The sequence below is a fragment of the Medicago sativa genome, chromosome 7 (genome assembly GCF_051527215.1).
Source record: "Medicago sativa cultivar Bolivia chromosome 7, Bolivia_mono, whole genome shotgun sequence".
In the NCBI taxonomy this organism is placed as follows: Eukaryota; Viridiplantae; Streptophyta; class Magnoliopsida; order Fabales; family Fabaceae; genus Medicago; species Medicago sativa.
In genome coordinates this window covers 18538772-18545148 of record NC_140755.1, presented here as the reverse complement: position 1 = coordinate 18545148, position 6377 = coordinate 18538772, and the positions used below count along the sequence as shown (strand labels likewise).

At 34.8% G+C, this 6377-nt stretch overlaps 1 long non-coding RNA gene across 2 annotated transcripts; it reads right to left on the bottom strand.

The window, feature by feature from the left end:
- Nucleotides 1-1932: 1932 nt before the first annotated feature.
- Nucleotides 1933-6283, bottom strand: LOC146904779 (uncharacterized). 2 transcript variants are annotated; one of them, XR_015020449.1, is made up of 5 exons: nucleotides 5568-6283; nucleotides 3892-4041; nucleotides 2546-3199; nucleotides 2322-2448; nucleotides 1933-2216 (listed from the first exon to the last, which is right to left on the bottom strand). It is a non-coding gene; the product is annotated as an uncharacterized LOC146904779 (long non-coding RNA). The 2 variants fall into 2 exon arrangements; XR_015020448.1 differs by lacking the exon at nucleotides 5568-6283 and having other exon boundaries at nucleotides 3892-4632.
- Between the last annotated feature and the right edge of the window lie 94 nt (nucleotides 6284-6377).

The following is a 6377-nucleotide window of genomic DNA, read 5'->3' as shown; positions in this document are numbered from 1 at the left end:
TTAGCATGATTCAGGTTCAGCTGCTGCAATAACAAGAAAATGGCTTCAACTGCTCTATTGGTTTCCAATATTTCTTTTTTAATCTCATCACATAGACCAACCGCACGCCACATTTGGATGGAAAAAGAACATTCAAAAATCACATGTGCAAGATGTTCGTAAGTGGAATTGCAACTAACATAGTGATAGTTGGTGGGAAAATGAACTCCTTTCTCTTTTAAGCGTACTCTTGTCGGGAGCAACCACGACACATATGCCACTAAAAAAAAAATTAATCTTGGGAGGAACCTTAAACTGTCATATACCTGACCAATACCCCGGTCTTCTAACATGGGAGGTGTCGATGAACTCATCAACACATAGCCGATAATCACTCTTAAAAAACTAATCTATTTATATGGACGGTGGATAACTCAACTATTTTGAGCTAGTTGGAGACCCTGGCTTTAAACCCGAATAAAAAATAATCTAACAGCTAATTACTACCCTTTGTCATTAAAAAAAATAATAAAAAATCGTCCTCTAGATACCCGAGCAAGTAGAGGAGTTTTCAGAATTATGGAAACTATGTCTTTACTAAATACCTGTTGCATGATGTCCTGATTCCATGTCTTGCTTGTGTGATCAATCAAACTGTGATAAAACTTAAAAAGTATCTTCTTTTTTGACTCAGCATAGTGTCCCTTCTTAATAAGCTCCTCTTAGGGGGCAAACATTTTAAAAAAGGACAAACATTTATTTTTTAAAAGGGAGATAATTTAGTTTTTAAAAAAAGGGCAATGAATTACGTCTCTAATAACTTATAAGTTTCTTTTTTACACCAACGTATAATGCAATTTCTCGGTTCTATTATGATCTAAGTATATTTAATTTTCATATGTTTCGAGCATTGTAATGCTTTTCAACCTTGGGTGTCACGGCCCTAACGATCTTTAGGCTAGGGTAAAAGATTAATGACCTTGCTTTAAGGAACATGTGAGAAAAAAAAATTAAGAGTCTTTAATTTATTAGGGATCTTTAAGGTATGATAGTTACGTTCCGAGTCATCTTAGTTAAGGAAAAAAGATAGAAGTCTATAGGGTAAATCTTGGTGCCACGAACTTGAGTCGTCGTTTATATAATTGTTAGGTCATAGTTAGTAGGAAACTTATATTAATAGAACAAAGAGATAGAGGGGATTCGAAAAATCCTAATCGTTGCTAACCATATGAATCACTCAATCAATTTTTCTTGCGCAATCAACCTAAACTTGCAAACTCACCCCATTTATAGTTTTTAATTATAGTAATTTGCCGAGTAGAAAGCAAAGAATCCATGTGGATACGATTAATTTATTAAAAGTAAATCCATTAACCTTGGAAGCTTGGAAGCTTGGAAGGATATTTGAATGACCTTGGAAGCTTTACCATACCATGCTCAATAGAGAAGTTATCTACGGGAAGAGATTTATACAACCTAGGGGAAAACATTAACCTTAAGCTATTATCTATGACTAGACGTCTACCCGTGCTACCGCACGGGTCAGATAATGTTAAAAATGTAACTTGAATCAATGTAAAATTGTCAATGTGGTGATTGTATGATTTTGCGAAAATATAGTTGAATTAGTGTGGTTAATTTGATGAATAAATGTTCGGGTAATATTTGGTTGCCTACGCCACGGTATTTATAACGTAATTTATTGTGGAAGAACCGTAAATAAATATAACAACCTCAATAACCTTCAACGACAATTAATAATCCCAAACATGTGTCTATTACGATATATCATAAGAACTCTGAAACCCAATTTAATTTCATATACTTGCAATACCATTACAAAACGATTTGGAAGAAATAGAATTGATATGAAAGCAAGGTGAATTAGCATTCAAGATAATTGACATAAGTTAAATCAGTTACTTTGTACTGACGAAATTACAAAGTGCTTCACATATAGTAACATATAGTAATAGTGATATCCATATAAAATTGCAACATATAGTAAGTTCATCAGTGTACATAAAAGCAACTGAAGGCTTGCCACCAAATCCGCCGAGTCCTGGACAATTGTGAACATGCAACGGCCGACGACATATTTAAACAAAATGAAAAAGATAGCTAAAACTTAAACAGCGGGGACAGTGTTGCAATTGGAATGGCATGAAAAAACCAGCATCAAATTATCACCAAAAAATACCTTCCAAAGCTATGAATAAAATGAAATCAATTTTCACCTGCAATACAGGCAAATGATTTAAATGTGATCACTGGTTATGGTGTGTACAGGAACATAACTAAATATTCATTTAGATGCTTTATTATAATATTTCATTATTTACCTTTATCACAACAGCAACTTGGATGACAGTAAAATGCATTCCATTGCCTTAAAGATTATAAGTACGACCTCATATTGGTCAGCCAAAAAATAACAGCCTCTATATTCTCATTCACAGTAATAATGCCCTGGACAAACACACAAACAACTTAATATATCAGCTGCAACCACTGCGATGAAAACAAAACAATGTCAATTTCTGTTAATTATTAGTTCAGCAGCTACCTGTTTATGTGTAAATTTATCGTAGGACACTAACAGCGTTGATGCATCATTACAAATTGCGGAAGACTTCTTTATACACCACATTTGATGTAGTGCTCATACAATTGCCATCTTCATCCGTCAATAATATCTTCAATCCGTTTCTTGATGTAACTCTCGACGCCGCAACATATAGTTGGCCGTGGGAAAAAACCGGTTGAGGAAGGTATATTCCAACTTGTTCCAATGATATAGTAAGACTTGATATAGTAAACGTCTACCCATGCTACCGCACGGGTCAGATATAGTAAAAAACGTACGTTGAATCAATAAAAAATGATCAATTCGGAACCCATTTGAGTTGGAAAGATGTCTCGGTTCAGCCGCAAGAACAATGGCGGTGCGTTTCTTGGATACTTAATTTCGTCACCGTAACGGTCCTTAACCTGAATAACCCATCTAGATGGTTGAATGCTAACCATTGTAACAGAGGCGCCATGCGTCAAATTGTATTCAGTATTAAACTCAGGCCATCCAGGAGAGAAGCACATGTAATCGCTTTTTTTCCTCAATCAACACCTCGAATTGATTGTGAGCAGGAACATTCAGTATAACAAACCTTCTTAACTCAGTCCCTAATGTGTCTACCAAAAGAGTAGGAAGAATCACAGCATTCTAAGCGGACAAAGAAAAAAAAATCACAATCATGGTTAGTGACAAATTAAGTCATATGAATTGTATATAAAAACTGTCATGATCAAGAAGATGTTAAAAGCAATACGGTTCACTATTTCATGTTATAAAATTGTTCATCTGATCTGAACAATTATAAACAGGAGATTGATTCAATTTTTCCAACACATCATACATTAGAATTTATGCATTTCATCACAAATAATTAAGTCATATGCATTGTACACAAAATCTGTCTTGATCAAAAAGATGTTATAAGCAATAAGTCTCACTATTTCACGTTATAAAAAAGTTCATCTGATCTGAACAGTTGTAAACATCAGCAAAGTAACATCTCCATAAACAGGTCAATATCATATTTTTAACTATGCCCACATAAGAGAAAACAGGAAATTGATTCCATTTTGCCAACACAGCAGAAATTAGAAATTCTGCATTTCCTCACAAATAATTCATCAGACTTGATACATCCATAAAGTTGAAATGCATTTGATACATGGAGGCTCTGTCTCAACCACAACTAATATACTTTAGCTATAAAAATGGATGCACTTACAGAAAAATTGATAGTAAACGAAAATAAATTGACATGGCAACATATAAATACACCTAACACTGGATTACATCAAAAGTAGCATCATCAATTTACTCTGAACTCCAAACTATTTGAATACCTGTCTCGGGTTAAACTCAACGGTGAAGGTACGAAATTTAAGTCGAGCAACTTCAAGGAGGCTGTCATCTTCAAGAGAGTTTAAACAATCAACTTAACTGAATGAAGAAGCTCTAACTTAATTGTAATTAATTTTTTATCAAATGAACACCTGAAATCACATTTTAGTTAAAACTCTTTGAAGCAATCCTAAAGGCTCAGATTTCCATCCAAAAAAAGAATCATAGGTTCAGGGATATGATATATAAGAAACGGACACATACTACTTATGATCGTGTTATTTTCAACCATTGTGTCAGCTTATGATGAAGAAAGAAGAACTCGTCCATAATTCAACTTAATACATCTGAAACACATCAGTTAACATGCATAAAAGTTCAAAGCAAAATGAATCATTATAGGAATGTTAAATATAAAATTGGTGCTAGCAAAGCTGAACATCAAAATTATGTTCAGAACCAAATCCAAATTACATTTCATGACTATATCTCCTCAATTTAGGAAAGAATATGTCATGAACTCATGATGAAATTTTAATAATATACGGTGTCCTTGTAATTAAAACTATTTGCAACGGAAAACTCAATGTCGCCAAGAAAATGCATCGCATATATAGCACGTGAAGAAAAACATGTGTAAATAGAACATTGACAACCAACTCAGATAAGAGGGAACGACATTGAAACAAAGGCAACATAAGCCACAATTAAAATCCTAGTATTCATGTGAAAATAAAAAAAATCCAGAACACAAATAGTCAAAATTCAAACTTGAATTTACTTCAAGCACTTTCATTCATTGGAGGAATGTGTCAGCAACACTTACATGGTAGCTAAACACATGAAGGAAAATACACTATATATAGATATCACACAACCTATTGAACTTTAATCCCATTTAAAACCAAAGCAAAAAATTAGAAACATATAAATTTAGAAAGGAAACATCCATCTAATTTGTATAAATACTAAATCATTTCTGAAATGAAACAGGGGGTCTTAAAATTAAAGATCTCCAATACTTAATTCTTACCACACTTGCATTGAGGGATTCAAGACATCACAAATCAAACCTACATAAAAGAAAGAAAGACAACACCACACAATCAAAAAGAGTCAAATTTGGAAAGGGATACAAACCAAAAAGAAATGTAAACCTGTTTATTTAAATACAATACTCCGTAAACTTGTAATCTCAAATTTGGGATACCTCAAGGTCAAATGGGCCAAGACCAGAAAAATATTTCTTATCAGATTTTTCTCTCCAAAAAACATATATTTGCTAAAGTTTTGCTAGAATTCTTTCCTTCCAATAAACAAAAGGTTCAATGGGTCCTTAAAAGTCTCGTACACATTTACACATCACAAACCAATTACTTCTATGGAGAAGAAAACACATTTGAGTTATGAAATTATGATTGTAATTTGTAAACTCCAAATAAGTTTTGCAAGTTTGCATAAAAAATTCTACTAAAACACAAAATAAAAATAAAAGAATCTATTGTAATAAATCTAGTGTTGAGAAGACAAAAACAATCAAATAACGATTACATCAAAAAGCAGAAAGTTTCAACTCAAGTTATCACTATCAAATCCACATCAAATGTTCATGAAATAAATTTAAGAGTATTGAATTTCCATTTGCAACATGAAAATGAAATCAAACTTAAAAACTAACCTCAAAACAGCCCAGCAACTGTCGAGACATTGAATAGGAGCAGAAAATCCATCTTAAGCGAAGATACTACGGCACAACAACTATCTTCAGTGGCCGCTGCTTTGAGTGGTGTGAGGAAGTTGAAACCCACTTATGGAGAGGAAGACGATTCAGAGGACATCATGGCTGCCCGTCCCCAGACCTCACCGCCGTCGTTACCATCCTCACCTCAAATTTGAACACCATTAACGTCATCTATCACCATCTCAACTCACCGTCACCACCACTGTCGCCACATCCGTGCTCACCCTCTCTAGCATTCATATTTGTTCTGTAAGCCTGACCCTCCTCTCCAAAACACATCATCAAAGTGGCCAGAAGTGGATGCGATGAGGATGAAAAAAAGCTGATTTAGAGAAGAGCAAAAATGAGAGAGAATAGTAGAGGTTCCGATTTGAGCTAGAAGAAAGTGTTGGGTCAGAATCAGTACCGACTGCGGCGGAATCAGCACCGGCTGCGGATCGGCCAGAGTTGGTGCCGCCAGGATGATGGTGGTGATACAGTGAAGCCTGATGGATTTTGGTGGGAAGGGTCGATGGTGCATTGGCATGGAGAGAGAGAGAGAGAGAGAGAGAGAGAGAGAGAGAGAGAGAGAGAGGTAATGAAATGAAGCTAGGCAGAAAAGATGAGTGTCTTGAAAAATGATAACGCAGCGATTGAGAGAGGGGGGAGAGAGAGAGTGAAGGGTGTAAATGACATAGGAAATGGAACAACATTTATTAATTGCATTTGAATCTGAAGTGATTGGGAACGGATGGATTATGTGGAGAT